Below are 24,423 nucleotides of genomic sequence, written 5' to 3' on the forward strand. Positions count from 1 at the left end.
CGGTTTTGCTGTAAAGAAGTCGACTACGTAGGAACTGAAATGCGCGGAGATTGCATTGGCTGGAATCTGCGCCGACGCACCAACTCCACACCCGCATTTCACAGCGATGAGCAGAGCCGCAGAGTAGAAGGCTATTGCGACCGTGAACCTCAGAATTCTTTTATCTATGACACTTGGCCTTTACTTCCTCTTCTCGCTCACTGTAGAGTCATGCAGACGAGGAAATGAATAAAAGGAGCGCACCGTTCAAGGTTCCAATCTTGGCCGCCTCACATGCCTCGCGTACGTGCGAGGCACTTAAGACCTGCTGCTCCACGTTGCCAAAGACCGAATTTTTTTCCACGCCAAGTTTATCACGCGTGCACTGGCGACGCAATTCTGGAGAAAGATACTACTGCACCGTCTTTCACGAGAAGGGCTGAAGCTGCTCGCGATAACTTCGGAAAGTTAATCAAGCTTGGTTGTGCGTACATTGAAACAAGAAATCATGAAGTTTCCTGCATTTCTTGCTTTCCATGCCTGCCTATGCGCCTTCATGTGCGCACAAATTATTCCGAAAGCTTTTTATGAGCTAAATTATTGAATTATTTATTTTTTTTAAATTAATATGCAACCCATTGAAATGAGGTGAGTTTTCGCGCACGCAAAAGGAGGAGATGTGTTACGCAGATGCCTTTTGACACTTTTCTTTTCCTCCACCTGTCGGTGCAATCAACCAGGAATAATTTTCTGCTCAATCCTGAACCGTCATGAAGGTGCTATCGTCACCACCAGGGCAGCATGCGTGAAATACTAAGCTAATATATAGTAACAAGAGTCGGGGTTTGTGAAAATGTTTTCGAGAAGCCGTCGCTGGGAAGTGTATTTTTAACAATTTCTCTTAGTTGTGTTACTCTATACAGGGCCTTGCGTACCTGTTCCGCCAACCCAATCATCGAAAAAGGTGGAGTCCTCTGCGTGGCCCCATGAAACGAGATTACTTCGTAGCTTGTGAGTGTCGCAGGGTTCATCGAGCTCTCGCCTGTTCCTTGAAGAGCCGGCTGATTGAGAGGAGAGTCTTTAAAAGTTCCAAGTTTGAAGGGATTCTGTTTGAGAAAGCCAATGTTGAAGCGCCTAGCATTTAGTTTCCCACCTTCTTTGAACAGATTAGTTAGCCCCCCCCCCCCCCCCCCGCAACTTGCATTGAAATTGACCTGTCTAGTAAAACGCTCTCCAACGTGCCATTAATCTACACGCGTCATAGTTAAACTCGCATCTGTGGCGGCACAACCGTCCCTTTAACGGTCCCGCAGAAAATAGCTGAGAAACAACAGAAAACGCGGAGCTCCGCCGTTTACGCGATGTATCAACGTTGCTACATACAAGAAACATTTGCAAGTTGATTCAAGTTCGAACGGTGGCACAACCCTAAAGTTATCTCATACTCAAAATAAACGTTCCTTTTGAGACATTTATTCAGAGTCTGAAGTTAAAACAAACCGCTCTCGTGAAGTTAAACATATTCCACCAAGTCTCTCGTGTATAGGCCGCACATCTCATACGAATACATCTCGCAAGACTTGGATCGCACGTGATGAAAGCAACACTCTACACCGTAGTCTCGCGGACGATAATATTCGTGCAGTTAAAGACACCGAATGTACCTCCAGGATCGCTGATCGGCCGAGGGGATATTTTTTTTCCTCCTTCCCATCAAGCGGGCGACTTTTTAACTTTTTTACAACTTTTTGACTTGCGCGCTTTTTGTCTTCGGTTTCCATACCTGGGGGAGGAAGCAACCGTCTCCGACAATACCGGAAGTCTCAGTCTGGACGGCCTCTGTCGTCTTCAAGTGGATCAGAATCGTTTCCACATGCGACGTCCGCTAGAATTGCGTGGTCGGCCCATCAGCAGACCTCCATGTCTCTGCGCTGTTTCAAGGACGTTCGTCCGGCTCCGCCTGGATCGACCACCATTTCAAGGCACCCTTCACCGCTGAAGGTGGTCTTGTCTCTCTTCCCTTCCACACGCGCAGCGTTGCTGTTTCCTTTTCTGTGTGCGTGTCTGAAAGCATTGAAGGGAACGCGCCAGCTTAATCTCTCATTTCTCGGGCTTCTTCCGTGCCTTCCTTCTCATTAGCTGCGGGCTTCGCTCATTCATCTCAGTGTCGTTGGCCGGCGGTCTGTTCATCGGCAAGATACGTGGCATTTTCGGGCGTTACTGAGGCGCCTGATTTTCCCAGTGTGAATGCCCTATTTCGGCAGCGCCAGCCCAAGAACAACATCTTCGCCAGCGGCGCGCGCCCTAGGCAACAAAAGTTAAAGGGTGTGCATGAAAAAAGCGCTCAAGCGATTCCAAAGCCCAGCCAGGAGGCGCTGAAATTGTTCCACTGCACGCCTAAAAACTGCTGCCGTCAGCCGCTTGGGTCGCGATAAACGCCAGACCCCCAGAGCCGGCAACCACATTCTGAAGGATTAAAGATGCGCGTTAGGGCTGATCGAATTCCTCGTCTGGGTGCTCTCGAAGTAGCACACTTAGCTGACGCCCGCTGCGTGTGGCTTCGACAGAGCGCGCAAGTTCATGCCTGTAAACGCACGTGGGTGGCGCGAAAAAGCACTACGGGACAGTCCCATAAAATACTTGCTCCCCTTGCTAGACTGTGTTAGGGAGCTGAGAACGAGATGGCAAACCTCAACATAGGTTCCGTTCTTCCTGCCGTGGCTTCAGCCGTCGTGCAGGGTGCGCGACCTTTTCAGAGAAGCACCATGGAGGTTCCAGACAGGAACAGGAAACCCGTTGTGTTCGGCACGGACGAAAATGCGAGATCAATTCAGAAGTTTCCGCAGGAAAAAGGCCTCGTACAGGTATTTTGCCCTTGGAAAATAGCACATATCCGCACAGGGAAGGCGTTGTTATCGGCAATTCTCTCTCTGCTTTCGATTCTTTTTTAACAGAGCTAGAACGTGCTCTCAAGCGAGAGAGCGGTCTAGAAAATGTGGTGTGCACGAAAGGAGTGTGATGCAGGAAACCGGAAAACTTACCATGTAGCAAATTACGGTTCAGCTTTTCTGAGCTAGCGTGTGCCGAGCTTTTTTTTTTTTAAAAAGACAACAGGCTCTATTAAGACTTCACTAGTGCAAAGTTGTAGGGAGTTGTATTCACCAGACCAGCATATTTTAAGCGGCTGATTTGTTTATTAACAAAGATCAATCAGCAAACTTTTATCTTCAATATTAGCTGAAAATTTTGAATACGAAAGTTAAAGACCGCATTAAGAAATGTCCATATAAGTTGTTTTCTTCAAAATAACTTTCCCATGTATTTTTTTTTTCAGGTTAAAACAAATTCGCGCGATTTAAAATTTTCACGTCTCTATGCGTTCCCGTGTGGCGATTTATGCAGGTTGTTTCACCGAAGACTGTTCTCAGTATCTCAAAATAGACATTTTGTCACGTGCTCGTCTCGTAGCTCTCAGGTGGGAGCGGCGAGACGGCAGAGAGCAAGACACAGGCTCGCCACTGTGTGACGTGCGCTCGTATATAGGCGAGGCTAGAGCTCTCTCCAGCCGCGCAGTCTGGATTTCGCCAATCGTGGGGCCGAAAATTTTTTTCCCCGCTGCAGCGGAGTGAGAATGGCATTTTCTAAAATCTAAAAACGTATATAGATATTACTTACGGTGGGCTACAATTTTCTCAGTAAATGAACAGCCTAACTGTAATTGTTAAAATTTAACTATATAAAATTATTTAACCATCTTGCTAGTTATCACGTCTTAGCGGTATTCTGATGCACACCACCACTAGCCGCTTCGATGGCTGAGTGGTTATGGGGCTGAGCTGCTGACACGAAGGACGCCGGTTCGATTCCTCCTAGAGTGGTCGCATTTCGATGAAGGCGGAATTCTACTGACGCCCGTGTACTGTGCGAGGTCAGTGCACGTTAAAGAACTCCAGGTGGTCGAAATTACCCGGAGCCCTCTACTACGGCGTCCCTCAAAGCCTGAGTCGCTTGGGAACTTTAGACTCCATAAACAAAACCAAACACCATCACTGACAATGCTATGCTGAAGAGAGCGCTCTTCTAAGAAAAAGACCATTTTTTAAACTGGTAGCAGTCATAAATGGAACATATAGTCCAAAGTAATGCCAAACAGCCTCGAAAGGGAACAGCAGTTTCCAATTGGTTATGAGGTGATGAAAGTGGTAAGGGGAGACGTCTACATAGGGAAGGTAGTGACCGCAGATCCGGATCACGAGAGTGAAATAACTAGAACAAGAATGGGGTGGAGCGTATTTGACAGGTTCTCTCAAATCCTGAATGGCAGTTTACCAATATCCCTCACGAGAGAAGTACATAACGGATGTATCTTACCAGTACTCACCTATGGGGTAAAAACGTGCAGGCTAACGAAAAGGGTTCAACTTAAAGTGAAGACCACGCAGATAGCTATGGAAAGGGAAATGATAGATGTAACGTGAAGAGACATGAAGAGGGCAGAGTGGTTCAGGGGAAAAAAAACGGGATAATGACATCCTATTCGAAATCAAGAGGAAGAAATGGGCTTGGGCGGGGCATGTAATGCAAAGGCAAGATAACCGACGGTCCTTAAGGGTAACGGACTGCATGGATTCCATGATAAGGCACGCGTAGCAGGTGGCGGCAGTAAGTTAAGTGGGCGAATGAGATTAAGCAGCATCCGCACGGTTCTTGTATTGATGGTAGCCAGAACTAACAAACACACAATCTGATGCTCTAAATGCGTCAGTGGTATGAGCCAGTCCCCAGCTACCAGCGGCAACCTAGCGGTAGAAATTTAGCTCGTTTTTTTTAGTTTTATTGAGGAAGGTGCGCAGATTTCTTTACAATGTGTATTAGGGCGTATCGGCGGCCGCAGAGGTTTGGTTTCGTTTAGGGGGTTTAACGTCCCAAAGCAACTCAGGCTATGAGAGACGCCGTAGTGAAGGGCTCCGGAAAATTCGGCCACCTGGGGTTTCTTAACGTGCACTGACATCGCACAGTACACGGGCCTCTAGAATTTCGCCTTTATCGAAATTCGACCGCCGCGGCCGAGATCGAACCCGCGTCTTTCGGGTCAGCAGCAAAGTGCCATAACCACTGAGCCACCGCGACGGATCGTGGCCGCAGAAGTCAGCGCGATTGCCAGCAGTTTTCACTCGTGGAAAACTTTAATTAACAATCTGCTGCTTGAACTGCAGCTTAAAATTGCATGAGCCCTGAGGGCGTCGTCTCGATACTGCGGTACTCATTCGCGTGGTTGTAGGCTGATTTGAGTGTCTATGAGTGTTCATGATTTTTTTTTTCTTAGTGATCGCGGCATCAGGCAGGCCTAACGAAGTTCAAAACGTTTTGGTATAGTGCCTAGAATATACTGGCTAGTGAGCCGACCATGTCCTCCCTGGTGGCACCGAGAGCTATGAATGCAGACGGCCGCCGCATGGAGCGCTGCAAGCCGAAAGGGTGCGGGACCACTGATCTCCACTGGGGGGCTGGATGCCGCATCGGGCGCCCGAAAGTGAAGCCACCGGAAGTTGAGTGGCATGTCCCGCAAGTCAGACTTTGGCAGTGCACGAAATCGGACCTCAGAACGGTTTTTCAGTTTCAGTTTCCGTTTTCCACTTAGCATTTTGTCTTTTCGACATTCTCGCCTTTTTTCATGACAATGTCCACCTGCTGCGCCGTCAACTGCATGAGGAGAGCAGCAAATTATCAGTAAAGACGTTTCAAAAATAAGGGTCCATTGCATCGCTATGGGACGACACTAGCAGACGACAGAACGTCGCTACACACAGTACGTACGCGGAACCTCGTCTGCTCAGCTCTGTGTCGTCCCGTTGCGCTAGCGTCGCCAGCTCTGGTCTTTGTTGTGATGCACGTTGTCGTGCTCTAAGCCCAAGTTATACCATCAATGAGGGATAAATTTAAGAAAGAATAGGTGGAAACCTTCACTAGGCAGCCGACCTTGAAGTGACCATTTTACCGAATTATGTTTAGACCGAAACGGAGCGAGGGCGAGGCCATCTTCTGGTGAGGTGCCGTCGGTGTTCTGCTGGTTCACATTAGCACATCCAAAAGGTACATGATACTGCTTTTTCGACGGAGTGATCAAGTGCTGTTTCGTACTGTAGTAAATTATGCCTGAATGGGCTTTTATTCGTGATGCTTGGTGCAGTTGACTTCTTACAGCGCTTGTCACATGCGCTGCTGCCATTCGTCTTTCTCGTCAGTCGTTTCTCTCGTGCTGTGTAGATGAAACGTGGCTGTGCTATAGAGTTAGATTAAAAGCACGTCTGGAAGGTAAATGACACACTAATTCGATAAGCATCACCTGCCATCGATGAGAAGAGACATCGTCCGCCATCAACACCAAACCGAAACAGCGGCAGCTGTATAAGTAGGCTATTCGAGTGTCAGGATTTCCGCGCCATTGCCTTTTCTTTGCTACACGAAAATTTGTTTTTAAGATGGCCTAGACACATCAGCATTCTCCTAATTACTCTCGGAAGAAAAGAACCAGATCAGAAAATAGTGTTTAATGTACGTACCCCTTTGCCGCGGCATGGTGAGACCTGCATATCTGTTTTCTTCGGCTTCTCTGAAATTACAGCGTTGCCCAAATAATGCACACATTTCTTGCGTTGAGCTTGACAACGCGAGAAATGATACTATGATACTACAGTATCTATGATACCATGATACTATAGTAGACGTTACACGAAAAGAGCACGAAAGACTGAGAACGGAACGGCGAAAAGGCGCGACTTTTTGCATTGAAATACACAGCAGACACCGAACTTCCGGGACATGCCACCTAACTTTCGGTGGCTTCTCTTATGCCCACTTCGGAAAGCGGAAATGCGGCATCCAGCCACCTAGCTGAGATCAGTGCGCGGGACGCGCCGTCTCGCTCACGCGGCATCAGCAAAACGAGTGCTGCATCTTTGCTTTCGTTAAGCCGTAATAATACCCTCTTTACACGGACAACCCTAACCGTGGTTAAGCTTAACTGCAGTTAAGGTGTTTAACTGCGGTTAGAGTTAACTGCACTTCGCCGAGCTTACACATAGTCCATCCATCTCGGTTAGTGCGACGAAACATATCATGTGATACTCGCCTCAGTGAAGTTAAAGCTTTACCTACTGAGGCGTATTATTAAACAGGGCTACGTTAAAAAGAATACATAACAGGAAAAACGTTCTTCCTTGTGCTAAGGCTTGCTTAAAAACTTTTTCTTTGTGCCTGTGGTTGACGTTACCCGAAATCTAAAAAGAAGTTCGAAACAATTATCAAAAGAAACAATTATCACAGTCGACTTCGTAGCCGACTGCGCGTTCTACTTTGCCTACTCTAGCCTGCGTTTTGCCGTGATTGCTGACTGCGACGCATCAGAAACATGTTTCTCTATATGTATGTTTCATTACAGTAGTTTCACTATGTATGTCACTATAGAGAAACATGTTTCTCTATGTATGTTTCTCTATGGCGTCACTGTCACTGCTCGCCTGCTCACTGCTATCGTTGTTGATTTTCGTGGCTTTTCTTTCACAGTGAGTGCTGTGCACTGTTCATTCGTTTGTGTAGTTAAGATCCTTCGGACGTCTTGTGTGTCAAGCAGGCCTCTTGCGAACGAGGACGGCGCTCAATTTTGGGCTGCGTTCGTGGCGCATCAGGCAGCGCTACAACGCCTGCGCGTGCAGATGCTGGCGCTGAGCGCTGAAACTGTCGTGCTTGAAGAGAGCAGGAAGCGACACCGGGGGTGGCCCAAGCGCTTTTTGTTGGCGGCGGTGCACCTGTCCGTCCGTGAGCGAAATCTGTCGGCGTACCCGCTCCCAGACTCGTGGTACGAGACCACACTTCCGCACCTTCCGGACACCGGACTCCGAGAAAACTTTCGGATCAACTGCGGCACATTCCGGTACATGGTAATTGTTTTGGAAGCATGAGCCGGCAAGATACCGACATGCGGGAAGCGATTCCGCTGCACAAACGCGTGGCGATCGGCTTGTACCGCCTCGCAACATCAGCAGAAGAGCGGACTGTTGCCAACTTTTTTGGCGTGAGCACTGCGTCAGTTACTTTAATATTTCACGAATTTTGTAGCGTGGTTGTGGAGCAGTTCGAAGCACGATTTGTGCATTTCCCAAAAACAGCTGAGCTTCACGAGCACATGTAAATTCACAGCAGTCCGTGGTTTCTCACAAGGTGTCTGTGCAGTGGATGGCTGTCATATCGAGGTGTGCCCCCCAAAGCAAGAAGCTGCCAACTAATACAATTATAAGGGGTGGTACAGTGTCATCCTACTTGCTGTCATCGACCACACACACAGGTTCCTATGCACGAATGTTGGGAGCCCTGGTAGGAACAATGACACGGCCCTGTTTCAGAAGTCTCGACTGCCAGCTACTCTGGCTAGTGAGCTGTTCCGACAAGAAATAAAAGTCATTGAAGGTGTGGAAGTTGGCACAATTCTTCTTGGTGATCAAGCTTTCCCCTTGCAGACGCACCTGATGAAGCTGTTCGCCTTCCAGGTGCCTCTGGGTCCCCCTCACAGACCTTTAACTACCGGCTGCCGAGTGCCAGACGTGTTGTCGAAAATGCTTTTGTAGGTGTCAAAGCACGCTGTAAAATGGTGCTGAAGCGCCATGAGTGTGACATCCACAATGTCAATTATGTGATCCATGCTGCTTGTGTGCTGCACAGCATTTGTGAGCAGCTCAGTGACCTCTGTGATTCAAGCTGGTTTGGTGTGGTGCAGAGTGCTGATGAAAGGCGGCCTCAGCCGTTGTGCACAAGCAACTGGGAAGAGACGTCAGGTGGGGCCACCCGGAACGCCCTGGCCAAGCACCTTGCCTTGAGCTAGAACCCAGTCCGTGAGAAACTCAAGAGCAGCTCAGAAGAACACCTCTACCACGAGGGAACAGCCCTGAACAGAGCTACACACACATTATTGAAGGAGCAGACACTGGGTTCGGCTCACCTTAAATGGCTACCATTGTACGCACATGATGCATACTCCCTACTGGAGTGAAGGTTATGAGGGTTACAACTAGTGTAATTTTCATAACCTACATGAGCTTCATAAAATAAGTTTGGTCTGGTTTATGGGGTTTCACATTCCAAAGCGACTTCGGCTATGAGTGATGCCATAGTGGAGGGCTGCAGAATTTTCGTCATGGGGTTCATTAACATGCACTGACATTGCACAGTACACGAGTGTTTTGCTTTACACCTCCATCGAAAAGCCGCCGTCGTGGCCAGGCTTTCAGAAAATAGTCTTGCAATATATAGCTAATGTTAATTATTGGTTCTTGTTAAGCTACAAAATGAAGTGGTTTGTACTAACTACTAGTACTCCTTATGACAAACAAACCTTCACCTACATGCAACCATCTCTAATTAACTAATAATAAAGATTTCATTACTTCCTGTAAACAAATCTCTTTCTTCAAACAATTTTACTTGCAGACAATAGTAAAATTCCGGCATCAGGCTTCCATTTTTATATGATTCATTCTTGTTGAGCACTGCTGTTTATGTTGCTGATTCATTGCCATTGTACTACCTTTTTCATTCTTGTGTTCATGTCACATGGTCTGCGTATTGCCTGCTATTTTGTCACTTGCTGTTTGCTTATAATTTTCGTGTATAAGTGGCCATCGTCCTGCCACATTGCCAATCAGCAACTTGTTGGTACCTTGTCAAGCAGTACAAGCTTTTAGTCTTGCACTCCTACTTCTGAAAGCAGAAGTACTTGCTGTTGGGCTAGTTGGTTCATCATTAAGTTGAATGGCGCAAAGGAACAAACACAGGAAGACACAGCAGTGGCGCTCTTTCTGTCTCTGTGTCTTCCTGTGTTTGTTCCTTTGCGCCATTCAACTATATTTTGAAAGCAGTATAGTGAATGAAATGCATTCACTATATAGACCTTTCCAATAAGGCCCCCTGGGTATCACCGTATTTTTTCACTAGGCTGTTGCATGCACCTGACGTTAGCCCAGTGGAAGCGGATACCTCTTTTCACTAGCCTGTTGCATGCACCTGACGTTAGCCCAGTGGAAGCGGATACCTCTGACCAAAAAAGCTGTTGGTGCTTACAATCATATCAGAGTGAACATTTTATATCTGGTCGAATATTAAGCAATAGCTGCAATTTTTTTTTTCCTTTTGTTCATGAGGTAATGAAATCATGTCGATCACAGGTGGAAGCTTCAGATTTTTGCACGCATCATCCACACACAAAATAAACACAGAAATGTGATGTAAATGTGACCCAATGGCAAGAGCTTTGAAAGACTCGCAGTGTGATAAATTTTATTACAATCCCATCCCAACTCGTTAAACCAAAGTACACTTTCTGTGAACAATTTCATGTCATTACTAATTTTCTGTTGTTAAAATTCCCCACTGTTCTATCGCTTGCCCCCCAAAAAAACTTCAGCGGGTTTCAGCGGGCACGCCGTGACGTAGTATTTCAGTAGTTTCTTTCCAGGCCGCCAGCAGGATAGTGGCGCCGCGGGCTTATGACCTTTCCTGGTCGCCGCAGACGGGGGTTTCCACTCCTTATAGTCTTCCTCCGTGACCGCCGCCAACAAAAAGCGCTTCGGCCGCCCCCGGTGTCGCTTCCTGCTCTCTTCAAGCACGACAATTTCAGCGCTCAGCGCCAGCATCTGCACGCGCAGGCGTTGTAGCGCTGCCTGATGCGCCACGAACGCAGCCCAAAATTGAGCGTCGCCCTCGTTCGCGACAGGCCTGCTAAAGGCCAACATAGACTTGACACACATGACGTCCGAAGGATCTTAACTACACAAGCACAGCACTCACTGTGAAAGAAAAGCCACGAAAATCAGCAACGATAGCAGTGATACAGTAGCAATGAGACGGCGAGCAGTGACAGTGATGCCACAGAGAAACATGTTTCTCTATGGTGATGCGTCGCAGTCAGCAGTCACGGCAAAATGGAGGCTAGAGTAGCCAAAGTAGAACGCTTAGTCGGCTACGAAGTCGACTGTGATAATTGTTTCTTTTGACAATTGTTTCGAACTTCTTTTTAGATTTCGGCTAACGTCAGCCACAAGCACAAAGAAAAAGTTTTTAAGCAGGCCTTAGCGCAAGAAAGAACGTTTTTCCTCTGATGTATTCTTTTTAACGTAGCCCTGTTTAATAATACGCCTCAGTAGGTGTCGTTTTAACTTCACTGAGACGAGTATCACATGATCTGTTTCGTCGCACTAACCGAGAGGGATAGACTGTGTGTAAGCGCGGCGAACTGCAGTTAACTCTAGCCGTGGTTAAACGCCTTAACTGCAGTTAAGCTTAACCACGGTTAACCACCGCTTAACCACGCTGCTCGTGTGACAAGGGTATAATTACACGGGCGACCTTAACCACAGTTAACTATGGTTCCCCGTAACTATAGTTAGCCGCGCTCACACGGCAGACGAAACTGCAGTTACGCAACCTAACCACAGTTACCCAAACCGAGCTTGCGGACCTCCGTTTGCTACCTTAAAGGGGCTATGCAATAAATTAATTGAGATTACATAAAGCAGACGAGAGAGAGGCATTAGATCACTCGTCACCCCAGTGCAAGAATTTTTGAGCTAGCATCAATAACAGCGAAGATATAAATGATTAAAAATTACGTTCCTCCTCTCCCCCCCTAAACCCGTACACGAGGAGCACCAGAAAGAAATAAAGAAAACAGGTCTGGGACTGCGCCCCGCCTTTGAAAACGTCATCAGATGACGTTCTCTTTGCAATTTCCGGTTGTCGCTCCTAGCCCCCCCCCCTTCCCCCCCCCCCCCCCCCCCAGCAGCAGCGTCGGCGGCGTGGCGGCATCTCTCCGGTCTCTTGTCCTTCCTGGATTGCGGCGCGCGTCGGGTTTCTTTGCTTGTCATCTGTGGTAATTACCAGTAATAAACCCGGACCTCGAGGTGCGACTGCTCGCTTTTACGGCCGTGATGGGCATCGAGCCCTATGCGTGCGCACGAAGAGCCGTGCGAGTGGCTCCGGAACTCCCGACAGAAGGAGGCGGCAGAGGAAAATTGAAACCATATGCGCGAAGGCAATGCCCTTGCTCGCTTGCCCGAGAGGGTCGCGCTGCGGCACGAGCAGATGCTTTTCACGGCTACCGGAAGTGTGCCCGTGACGTCGTGGCTGCCGTGGCTCCAGCGAATGACAGCGTGTGGTGGCCTGGCGACGTCATGGTACAGTGACGTCTTTGTTCCACGATTTTAGTTCCAAAATCGGTCACTACGAGTACACCAATCAGCCCGCGAATTTTGAAAAACACGGTTTTTAAAAGTTCATAATAAATTGCCGGCTCATTTCCGAAGACTCATACTTTGTGTGAATGTTTCTTAGCATCATTTCTAAGCATTGAAAACATTTGCAAGTGACTTTTTATTCGTTGCATAGTCCCTTTAACCGACAAGATGGCGGCGCTCGTGGCAGCAGCAATATCGAACTACTCGTCCTCCCAGACGCGTCTCATCTGGCCTGAGTCAACAACCGCGGCCCTGATAGGCATCAGGGGGCGACCTTTGCTGTCGTGGAGGCAGCTGACTGCAGGTTTCAGTGTTTCTTTTGAGTCTCCGAGTAGAAGCTGCATATTTAGTGCTTGTAGCTTGCACGAAAGCTGCTATGAAGTTCAGCCCATCTTCGAGCTTCGAACATCATGTGCTTACGAGAGAACAGGGAATTTGTGTTCTAGAGCCCATACAACATAGGCTTTTTATATAAAGTATTTTGTCGGTAACATTTTCGCTAACAAAGCAGGTGAAACGCGTCAGTCAATTTTGCTGGCTTTTGTTTGGGTGTTCTGCGTGCTTGGTTTCGAGCAAGAATTCTTTGGTACTTACAGAAACCACATGGCTCTCCATCGGACCACGTAGATAATAAACACTTCTCAGTAAAAAACATGCCTTTGCTGGAAGTGGGCTTTCCTGAGGCCGGCTTTATGGCACATCCACCCCAAATATTTGTCAAGGAAACCTCCTTCATCAAGGATTCGGCCTCTTTGAAAACTCATTGTGATGATATGTTTTGACTTTTCTCTTCCCCTCAGGTACAACGTGGCTACCGCTGATTGCCCATCAAGCAAAGTTGTTTTCTTCAGCTTCACAACAGGCGTGAGTTAATTAATCCACTGGCACAGATTCCACTTCCATCCATGTCATTGGAAATAGAGACGTTGTAGAATAGGTGCACCCCCGCTAGTGGTCGGCAGACGTCCACAATCATTTTGCGATTCACCAATTCACCAGCGCTTGCTTCTTTAGAACCACGGCGTGTGATGCACTTTTCAATTACTAAAGCTCCGTTGTCGGCACCAGATCCCTCCAGGCTCACCGATTCGGCACTCTCAATGGCTGAGCACAACTCGGACGCTTCCGACGCAGGTCGCCCGTGACTATTTGCTGGAGGCTGCTGCTCGCATAGATGTCTAGTTTTCCTCTTTGCTGATATTTACAGCAGAATGTGTTTTAGATAGCGCGTGAATATCGTAGACATGGTGTCCCGCTTCAGACGCGGTTTATCGCGGGGAGGCTCGCTGGTTACGCCGTTTACGGTGATACTGAACACGCGCACGATAAAACGGATCTCAAAATGTTTCTCCCAAACCACAGCAGCTGGCGTCAGCCTTCCGACTTCTCTTTTGAAGCTTCGTTCCCATTCTGCGAGCCGCGTAGCATCTGATGGTGCAGTAAACATGGCAACGCGCTCCTTGTTCGAGCGGTAACCGCTTTTACACTGTGGCACAAAACAAGCCCTCTCTTTGCACTGTCGCTCTGGTTTTGACATTTTTGTGCAGGCAGATGCAGCTCTCTTAGTGATGGGCACGGGAAAAGAACGTTAGAGAGCTCAGTCCATGATTTGAGTACACGGTGAGAACACGCAGAACGGACACACGCGCGCACAGAACGCGCGCACAAAACCGACGAAATCACCACATAACTACTGGGAGGAGCGGGTGCGATGACTTGCATGTGCAAGCAGCCACGCAGGACAACAAACACTACACCTCGCTCAACAAAAAATACGCGCACAAGCAGGTTAATCACACACGCACAAGACAGGCTGCTGCCTTCCGAACCGAGAAAACCGTGTCGTCTGCTGCGGCACCACCCTTCCGACAAGCAGCGCCCTCTGTCGCCATCGCTGGAATTTCATTGCAAACGGCGCCACCTTCTCCCATTCAGCTGCGCTGGCGCTCGTCACGCAAGCCAGTATATTCTAGGCACTATAGTTTTGGTTATAATGCGTTGGTCGATGCAGAAACATAGTGACGTCATACTGCCAGCTGTGCCTCCAAAATTTTTCGTTGAAACGCGTGTTGAAGCGTATCGGGAGTCCATTTTCCATTGTGCACTACAGTACACGTGTATCTGCGTGCGTGAATACGATACGTTGTTCAGCAAACTTCGCACAGCACATTTGGCGTCGTCGCCGAACATACTCTCGATTGCTCTGTCCTAGCGCCACGCGTCGGTTTCTAGTCTCTGAGCACGTCGCTGAGACACGTCGGCTACGTGCTCCTGACGCGGGCTCCGACAAAACGCCAGATGGATATGGTCGTCACCGCCATACCTGTGTCGCTTGGAATTTCGCAGACTGCCCTAACTTTAACTTTGGCAACATCGAATCATTTGTGCTAGCGGGACGCCTGGTGCGGGCATCAACCTCACAATTGTGACCATGCAATTAGCGGTCAGCATTATTGCTCACATCGCCTCGCAGCATCCCAGCTTTCAGTCGTCACCAATGTGAGTTCGACCCACCTGCACTATGTGAATCATGTATCCAACAAGCACAGGCGGGGTCTGTCCTCATCATTGCCCCCATGACTTCTCACCGCTTCCGAAACGTCTGCCATTTCTCCAACAAGTCGTCCAATACCTCCAGTATGAGTTTCAGGTGACTGCACCGTGCCAATGATGGCTCTAACAAGTATTGTTTCCATTATCACCAGCATGCTTCACTCACGTCATCGTTCCTACCTCGTCCGTCCAAAATATTCAGCGTAGATCAATACGAAATATTTGACCGTGAGTCTTGTTTCGTTTTTTCGTCCGTTCTATAGCCACAATCATTTACGGCTAGGTTTCATTTGAACCTTGAATGTTGATCACCGAGCTGCTCCCACGTCCGTCTTAACAGACCGTTGCAGCACTGCATTTAACGCGGTACAGACATGTGCAAACCTTTTGGCAACAACGTCCGCGTGCTGATAACAGGGATTTTAGCCGTGTTATTCTAGAGTGGCCTGTTTGCATGCTCCCTCGAGCTGATCGTCAAAAAACGCCTCCACATCGCTGCATCGAACGAAATTCGCTCCCAGCTACCATGCCTAACGACAGTAACTGGGCTCATCGGTGCTGAGTCCAGACGCGGTTGACTTCGAAGCGCAAAGATTTAGGCGTGTCAGCGACACGTTTGAAGCGAAGAAAGGCGCTCCAGAGAAAGACGAAGACGAGAGGGTAACACTCGGTCGCTTCTAATCCGAGGGTAGTTCCTCGTGATTTTTTAAGTTCTGTTTCATCTGTTGCGGTTGCTCGGTGTTGCTTTCTTCACGTCATCCTCGCCATGTTGCGTTTCGCTTGCTACACTTTTTTTCCTTTGCATCGTGTTTAAATGTCTTTCAGCTTGGTGTTTACAATGTGCTGCAGTCCAGCGTTGAGTGATTGCTTTAGGGTCAAGCTAATGCGCAGTGTCAGGACTTTCGTATCGTACCGAGCCTCCTTGTGTTTTCAGTTCTTGGCCATTTTTTATAGTAGGTGTGTTGTCCTGTATATATTCAGCGGTTTGACAGCCATGCAATAAAGCTGACAGTGGCACTTGTGTGTACGTTACTCTCTCGTCCTCGTCGTTTTCTGCCGCGACTTTCTTCACCTAGCATGTTGCCTTAGAGTCGCGTCTTTAAAGCTCTAAAGTCTGTTTCGCTTCTTGCGCCGTCCAGAACGGAGTCGTTCAGCCTTTATTTAATTAGATATTCCGCAAAGATTAGATTCCACTCTCGTGTACCATTCCCTCGCAGCGCTCGTAGTATTCGCTATGAAGGCCCCGTACAGAAGCAGCTGAAATGCAACGGAAAACTCGCATCTCCAACTCCCCACGCCATACCAACGCCGCTACAGGCAAGAAAACTACAAGGTTTATTGAAACTTGAACAGTTTCATAGCTTTTCAGTCCCCAAATTCTAGGAATGAATGCAACTTTTGAAATGTTCATGCGGGCTTTGCACATACAGCAAACAAACCATGAATATACGTCGGCACCGTCACCACGAGGACCACCTGCAGCATCGGTCTATTTATTTCAGAACACTGCAGGCCACTGCTTGGCCCAAGCAGGGCTGTTCTTGTGGCATTTGAACGGAGCACAACAGTTTACACGGACGACATCCACTTGATTCGCCTTGTCGGTACCTTCAGTGCCCTCCTAGATGCGCAGCATAATTTCAAGTACGATCCTGACTCCCACCAGGATCTATTGCCCCTTAAACGGCAGCCATAGTCGGACGCTGAAAGAGGTCTTCGTATTATACTCCTTCCTGATCATTGCATTGCCGTTTCCTTCAGCTGAAGGTGTTGGAGGGCTCCTAGCAGGTCGTCCTCGTTCTTCTTGGCCGGATTAAACCCCTCGTTCCCCGTCAGCTGAGGGTCTTCCATCACGGTGTCGTCGGCTGCACCAGGACCGACTGCCTCTTCAGCGCACTCTTCATATATTGGTGAAAGAGGTCTTCGCATTCTCCTCCACCTTAGTCGTCGCGTTGCAGTTTCCTTTTTCTCTAGGTGTTTGAAGCGTCGTGCCAGCTCGAACTCTCTCTTGTTGGCCAGATTCAACGCCCCCTTCCTGGTGAGCCGCGGGGCTCCCGCATCAGGCGCAGGGCCATCGGCCGCTGGTGTGTATATCGGCAAACACAATTGGGGATTTCGGACGGTGTTGAGGCGCTTGATCTTTCTAATGCGCGTTTTATTACTGCAGCGCGAGCTCACAGTGGAGATCATCATCGGTGCCTCGGGAGGTACGCAGAGGAAGCCGCCAGGTATGTGTGGAAGCATCCGCGAGGCCATGGCTGAACTGCTGAACCGCCGTTCAGGGACTAGACTAGAAAGACTGCATGTTTCTTCAACAGGGCTTTGGCTTCGTGGGAGCGTCTGCGAGGCCATGGCTGGTAAACTGGTAACTGGTAAACTTGTCTGAAGGAAGGCTATTCAGGGACTCCAATCCAAAAAAAAAAGTGCGTTTCTTCAGCAGGCCTTTGGCTTCTACGAAGATGCGCAGCCTCTCAAAAGAGCACCAGGGAGGTGTAAAAAAGGAACGCGCTTCCTGGCTTCCTGGTGAGCCTGCCACTAGAGCCGTTTCTCAGTCGATGTTGATGTGGTCACAAAGACGAGGCGTCGTAATCCGACAGAGCCATTAGCAAAACACTTGAGTTTTGTTTCAGCTCCGTTCTCCTCTACCACGCTAGCACTTTTCAGCAGCGATGCATTGGCCGTGGAATGGTAACGTGCACGATCCCACAGTGGTGCTGAAAAAAAAAAGCTTGCAATGTATATCACTAGATAACAGCGACTTACCGCGACGGGAGCATCTTAAAAGAAAAAATTAGACATATATCGATATAGAAATAGATATAGAGTACATATAGATATAGACATATATAGATACTTGCAGATATAGAAATACATATAGATATAGGAAGCCGCCGCGGTGGCTGAGTGGTTATGGCGCTCGGCTGCTGGCCCGAAAGACGCGGGTTCGATCCCGGCCGCGGCGGTCGAATTTCGATGGAGCCGAAATTCTAGAGGCCCGTGTGCTGTGCGATGTCAGAACCCCAGGTGGTCGATATTTCTGGAGCCCTTCTCTACGGCGTCTCTCAAAGCCCGAGTCGCTTCGGGACGTTAAACTCCCATATATATATATATATATATATATATATATATATATATATATATATATATATATATATATATCAGCAGACAAGTTAAAGGAAATGAGGGGCATGGTTGTTTTTTCTGCTGCTTTATAAGTATTTTCTTTAAGCAATTTATTAATCTAAGAATTATTATCCTACTGATAAGCATAACACAAAATAAAAAAAAATTAACGTTCCCCTATGCACCTTGGTTTCGGTGGTGACTGTTGGCTCCCTTCACACACACATATATATATATATATATATATATATATATATATATATATATATATATATATATATATATATATATATATATATATATGGGCATGTTCAGATAAGAACGGTAATCGAGGTCCCATGACCATTTTTTGTTTTCAATTAAATTTTTATATGTGATGGGTAAATGTGTCCACACAAAGGAATGAACCTTAGTTTTGCAACGAACTTCATGGTTTTCTCGGAAAAAAATCGTCACAAGAGGTGGAGAATGTCGTTTTTGCCACTTCGCAAAGTTGCAAGTTTGGAGCATCACTGTATGCACAATAAATTGTTTCCGCGCATAACTATTTTTTCAGTACTTTATTGCAACTTGTACTATACGAAGAAAATAAAACACGTTTTCTTGCTGTGTCAGTCTTCTGAGTAAAAAATCGCAAACTTTGCTTCCGGAGCTGTGCGGTGCCAAAAAAGCACTTTTCAGGGCAGCCTTAGGGCAAGATGCGTGAAGATCTCCAGACTGAATCTTTTTCTCTGTATTTTCCAGCTACTTTTAATCACTTCAGGCAAGTTTTGTAGCTCTACACTTGACCTATATTTTTCAATATGGCCTCAAAATTGGCAGAAGTTCAAAAACGTAAAAAAAGTGACAACTTTGATTTGAATTTAAAAAAGAAACATCATCGAATTTTATTAAAATTTGCCCTAATAATACTCAATACTCAATAATTTTAAGGCACTAAAAAGTGTTGCATTATTTTGTTTTAAAGTATAAAAATATATACAAAACTGAGTTCATGTTTTTGTTACCTAGAATTGCTTATTACTGCCTCTTAGAAATAGTAACTGTCAGAAATTTGATTTAGCACTCACTGAACGTGGTTACATTTCATTTACCACAATATGCGAACCATCCTGAATGTTTGTACAGCTTCTACTCGCTTGTTAGCGGCGTTCTTAATGCGTAAAAATGGGAATAAATTCGCTATTTCACCTGATGAACTGGCTGCTGGCGGTCAAACGTTTTTTTTTGTATTCTCTAATTTATCATGATAAGGTACATTGGTATGTAATCGATTTTTTTTAAAATATTAGATCATTTGTCGGTGCTTAGAAAAATTTTATATAAAAATTTATAATAATGTGTTTCTGAAGCTTTGTTTACCTCTGTATCTGCATCTGTTTACCTCTGTGTTCAAAGGTTCTACAGGGCAATGTTAGGAGGCAGAACGTCGTCTTCTGAGAGGAACAATTTATCTGCAAGATTTTTAATCAGGAGGAGTTTTAATAGGAACGCAATTTACAAATGGGATGCCGCTTTATATGCAGATTGCAATTCAGAAAATCGTAACAAGAAATTAACGGCAGAAGTTGAAGTCGCTATGCGCACAGTATATTGTCCAGCACGAAGCACAAACCAGATCACAGTCTCTTCCATTGCGAAGCAGCGGTGGAGGCCACGTAGGATGCACTGCCTTCATTTGTTTGAACGTACTTCCACATATGGAGCGTCTGAACTCCAGGCACTTTCTTTGCCATTTTCCATTCTTCCTTCTTCGTTTCGCGAAAGTCTGCAAGCTCCCTCTGTGGGAGCTCCAGAATGGTGATGTTCTTTAGCGTTCCTTGAATTGAGTCTACGAAGCCGCTGGCTGTTTGTATGGCCTCGCAGGCTTCCGCAAGTTGTGGTGTGATGCTCGATGTTTGACAAGCCCACCAACACCGTCGCAAGCATTTTTGCCGTGTCCAGTGGCCGAAAACATCCATTTCGTCTCTTGACATTCACTGCGTTGTAGCTCATGAAACTGATATTTATTCTTGAAGTGAGCGGGAGCCCCGTCGCTCACATATGTTATCTTGGTGTAGACTGGCGCGTTGTCTTCGAGGTGTGCTTTGATTTTTGACAGAGCCAAGCATGCATGAGCTGAATCATGAGAATATCGCCGGAAATAACGGCGTAGTTTCGAGTCGATTTTCTTGACGTGACAACGCAGGCAAACGCGGTCACCTGCTTTTTCTGCCAATGGTACGCTTGTACTGCGTCTGGAAGCACAACTGTCCAGTTTTCGGCGAAATCAAAATTCAAAACAATTGCACCTCTCTTGCAGCTGTGTTTTTCTTCGTGTATTGCTCTTGCTTGCACAGATCTAATATAGTTGTGGGGAATCCATTTCATGGTCATTCTTAGAAATTCTCTCATAAATGATGAAGCGGTCAGAGTTCTAGAAAACACAGCGCACACAGGACAGGGACCAAGGGAAGAACCGACGACACGAGCGCCCTTGGTCCCTGTCCTGTGTGCGCTGTGTTTTCTAGAATGACTACCTACCAACTCGCCCAGTCTTCCACATCGGTGAGAGTCTTTTTAACGAGCTCACCGTATTCCCATGAAGCAATCAACACCTCGTCCTCGCTGCTCATTTCAAAATTTTCCGAAGTGAAAATGCCATCTTGTGGACAATGCTCACAATTCCTAAGGAAACACGACGCAGCAGGTTCCTGGCATACGCAGAGGCTCTGCATATCTTCGGGAGAAAGCGACCTTCCGGACGCGTTCTGCAGTCCCACGAGGCACAACTGAAAGTTTGCACAGCACACACAAACACACACTTGCCACTGTGGCGATCATTTCACCCACTTAGGACTCAAGGATATGAATTTTGTGAGGCTAACCTGGGAGGCAGGGTGAGCTTGCTTGTAGAGGCGGAATGCTTCTCGCAAGGACCGCGTCATGAAGCGTTTAGGTATCCATTCTTTCCCTCCCTCCTTTTCGATTCTCACCACATCCTTTTTGTTCGGAGTCTGTCTAGAGCAATCGAGTTCATCCATGGTGTAATATTCTAAAACGGTGGTAATGTATTCCTGTTGTAGTTTACATCTTGTATATCTCTCCTGTGTTGACCATACGCCTTCCTCATCCACCAACTTCTTCGATTTTCGGATAACGTACCTCGTTGCCTCTGGAATAACTTCCTGCACATATTTCACGGTTAGGTTGCGTGGTAGCAGTGTCAGCAGCTGGCAACGCTCTTGAAAGGACGGACACCTATTGTAGGCAGCATGTAGGTTGTCCTCCCAACTGCTGCATTGCGCACACTTTTCTTCTGATGCACGCGAAGTCTCTGGGACATTATATGCTGCCTGTATCCCCGATCGTATTTTCGTCACCATAGCTCTTGCCACCTCTTCCTGCTTTCGCCATGCATAGGAAAGTCTGAGGCGTTTTTTTAGAGCGCTCGGTGGCTTTAGGGGCGAGATTTCGGAGGTAAGGCTGACACTTTTCTACGATTTCTTCCCAAGGGCGGAATTCTTCTAATGTTTCGGTTGACTCTGCCTGCATATTATCTATGTCTTCCTTGAACAGACGGTAACAATTCTGACAGATGAAGTCACTTTCTCGTACTCGGAGAGCTTCTTCGGGAAGTAGGACTTTTTTAGAGCAGCGACATTGAGTGTCTTTACACTGCGAAAATTACGTCCGTTTTCAATTCTCTGTTTGTGCCTTTTTGAGTAGTCGGCACAAAACGTTCGCCGCGGAAATCTCTTCATGAATGCAAAAGCTCAGCGCTTCCGAAGATTATCGCGAGACAGAAGAGCAGGAGACGGATGTAGGGCCCAGAGCTGCTTTTCCAAAAAAAGGAGATGGACAGATGAATGGATTTTTAACACAGGCTGCCCACCGTCGACACTACACTGATGTTCTTTCGGTCTGGCGTACGAGCTGAGACTGAGATACCAAGTATGCTTGTCGAGGGAGCGCTCCAGCGCAGAGAAAACACGTGAGTACAGAAAACGACCCCACCGGGTCTACCAGGCCTGGAAAACGACACACAAAACTCGAGATCCGAACAACATCCGCTCACAAGGGTTATCTCGGTCGAAGGTCGAAGGCTGAGGCATAACTGCTAGGCGTTCGGTGCGTTGCGATGAAAAGATGATAGCGGCGGCTAAAGCCTCGGTGCGGCGGCGGCACACATGATGCTGTGAATTTCAGGGTCGCGCCGGGCGTTATATAGCTATGGGAGCGGCTGCCAAGCGCCGTTCATCCCTGGAGCGGCGGTAGGAGTTAAAGTCACCTTGAGAGTGCGACGAGTGCATTAATTGTTTGCATAAACTACCCCTACACACACGTCACTCCAAAATAACGTGCTGAAATATGCTTACAGTAATTTAGGTCCCACCGTTAGAACAGTACGAATTCGAATAGGAGCTTTAGACCTTTGATTGTAACAGAAAAAAATGCTTACAAATTACACTTATGAACTCAGCAACTGTAGCGTTTAAAATTCACTTACAAAATACCAATAATAAAACCAGCTTCTGACGATTGCGCATCCTAAGAGGGAATACTGAGCAGTCGTAGGGACTGAAATCATGAAGTCCGTTTTGTATTTATTTTCATACTTTAAAACAATATAATGCAATACTTTTTTAATGCCTTAAAATTATGAAATATTGAGTATTATTAGGGCAAATTTTAATAAATATCGATGATGATGTTTTTTTAATTCAAGTCAAAGTTGTCACTTTTTTCACATGTTTGAACTTCTGCCAATTTTGAGGCCATATTGAAAAATATGGGTCAAGTGTAGAGCTACAAAACTTGCCTGAAGTGATTAAAAGTACCTCAAAATACAGAGAAAAAGATTCAGTCAGGAGATCTTTACGGATCTTGCCGTAAGGTTGCCCTCAAAAGTGCCTTTTTGGCACCGCACAGCTCCGGAAGCGAAGTTTGCGATTTTTTACTCAGAAGATTGACACAGCAAGAAAACGTTTTTTTATTTCATCGTATAGTACAAGTTGTAATGAAGTACTGAAAAAATAATTATGCGCGGAAACAATTTATTGTGCATGCAGTGATGCTCCAAACTTGCAACTTTGAGAAGTGGCAAAAACGACATTCTCCACCTCTTGTGACATATGATTTTTTTCCGAGAAAACTACGAAGTTCCTTGCAAAACTAAGGTTCATTCCTTTGTGTGGACACATTTACCCATCACATATAAAAATATAACTGAAAACAAAAAATGGTCATGGGACCTCGATTACCGTTCTTATCTGAACATGCCCATATATATATATATATATATATATATATATATATATATATATATATATATATGGTCTGGTTTGGTTTATGGGAGTTTAACGTCCCAAAGCGACTCAGGCTATGAGAGACGCCGTAGTGAAGGGCTCCGGAAATTTCGACCACCTGGGGTTCTTTAACGTGCACTGACATCGCACAGTACACGGGCCTCTAGAATTTCGCCTCCATCGAAATTCGACCGCCGCGGCCGGGATCGAACCCACGTCTTTCGGGCCGGCAGCCGAGCGCCGTAACCACTCAGCCACCACGGCGGCTATATATATATATATATATATATATATAGCAAACAAGGTAAAGGAAATGAGGGGCTCGTTTGACAAACTTATGAAGGGAGCTAAGTGACCGAAACCAAGGTGCATAGGGGAATGTTTTTTTAATTGCTTTTTTGTGTGTAGTGATGATCAATGGGATAATAATACTTAGATTAATCTATCGCTTAAAGAAAATTACTTATAAGGCATCAGAAAAAACAACCATGCCGCCGGTGGGATCCGAACCCACAACCTCCGTATATCGCGTTATGGGTTCGGACCCCACAAAGCTGGTCAATGGCTATTGCCTCTAAACAAATGCCTCGTAAAGTGCCTGCTCTTTATTCTAGCGTTTAGCAGAAGAAAAGTGTGGATTGATCAATGGAAGCTTATTTCTGCTAGGTGATCCCAGCCGCGATTCCACAAACTCAACCGTAAGTGGCGGCGACTGTGGGCCTCTTTTCGTGACGTCGCGGGAGGAGTACTGGACGGGTACGGTGTGACGAAGTCGAGAGAGGGAAATCTCCAGTTCCTTTTCGTACGCTAGCACTATAGGCGTGTCACTGGCGAAAAAGCCGTAATGTATACTTGAAAAAAGATGTAGCGCAAAAGAGACGAGCATTTAGTTTAAAGAAGTAAATCAGAGGCTAATGTTTTTTTTTATTTTTTAATCGCAATCTCCAAATTTCGGTGCCGGCCAATACGCGAGTCACGGCCAGGGCATGACATTAGCCTGCCTGCAAATGTAGCAAAGGAGCGGAGTGAGCAACGCCGACGATGCTACAACGGAAAGGCTTGCCTTCCGGCCACCTTCCAGCCTTTATAAAGTACGTCAGCTGATACCATCATTACCGCGCAGAATTTTCAGGGAATCCTTTTTTCCAAAGAGCCGCGCCAAAGATTATCAGATAAGGCGAAAAGGCCGATACTCA

At 46.8% G+C, this 24,423-nt stretch overlaps 1 long non-coding RNA gene across 1 annotated transcript in view; it reads right to left on the reverse strand.

Moving 5' to 3' along the window:
- Positions 1 to 16,851: 16,851 nt before the first annotated feature.
- LOC144134684 (uncharacterized) overlaps positions 16,852 to 24,423 on the reverse strand; it is a 55,405-nt gene continuing 47,833 nt past the window's right edge. Inside the window, exon 3 of the long non-coding RNA XR_013315215.1 lies at positions 16,852 to 17,530. This is a non-coding gene — a long non-coding RNA (uncharacterized LOC144134684). The remainder of the gene's footprint in view (positions 17,531 to 24,423) is intronic.

Source organism: Amblyomma americanum, chromosome 1 (assembly GCF_052857255.1).
Source record: "Amblyomma americanum isolate KBUSLIRL-KWMA chromosome 1, ASM5285725v1, whole genome shotgun sequence".
Taxonomy (NCBI): Eukaryota; Metazoa; Arthropoda; class Arachnida; order Ixodida; family Ixodidae; genus Amblyomma; species Amblyomma americanum.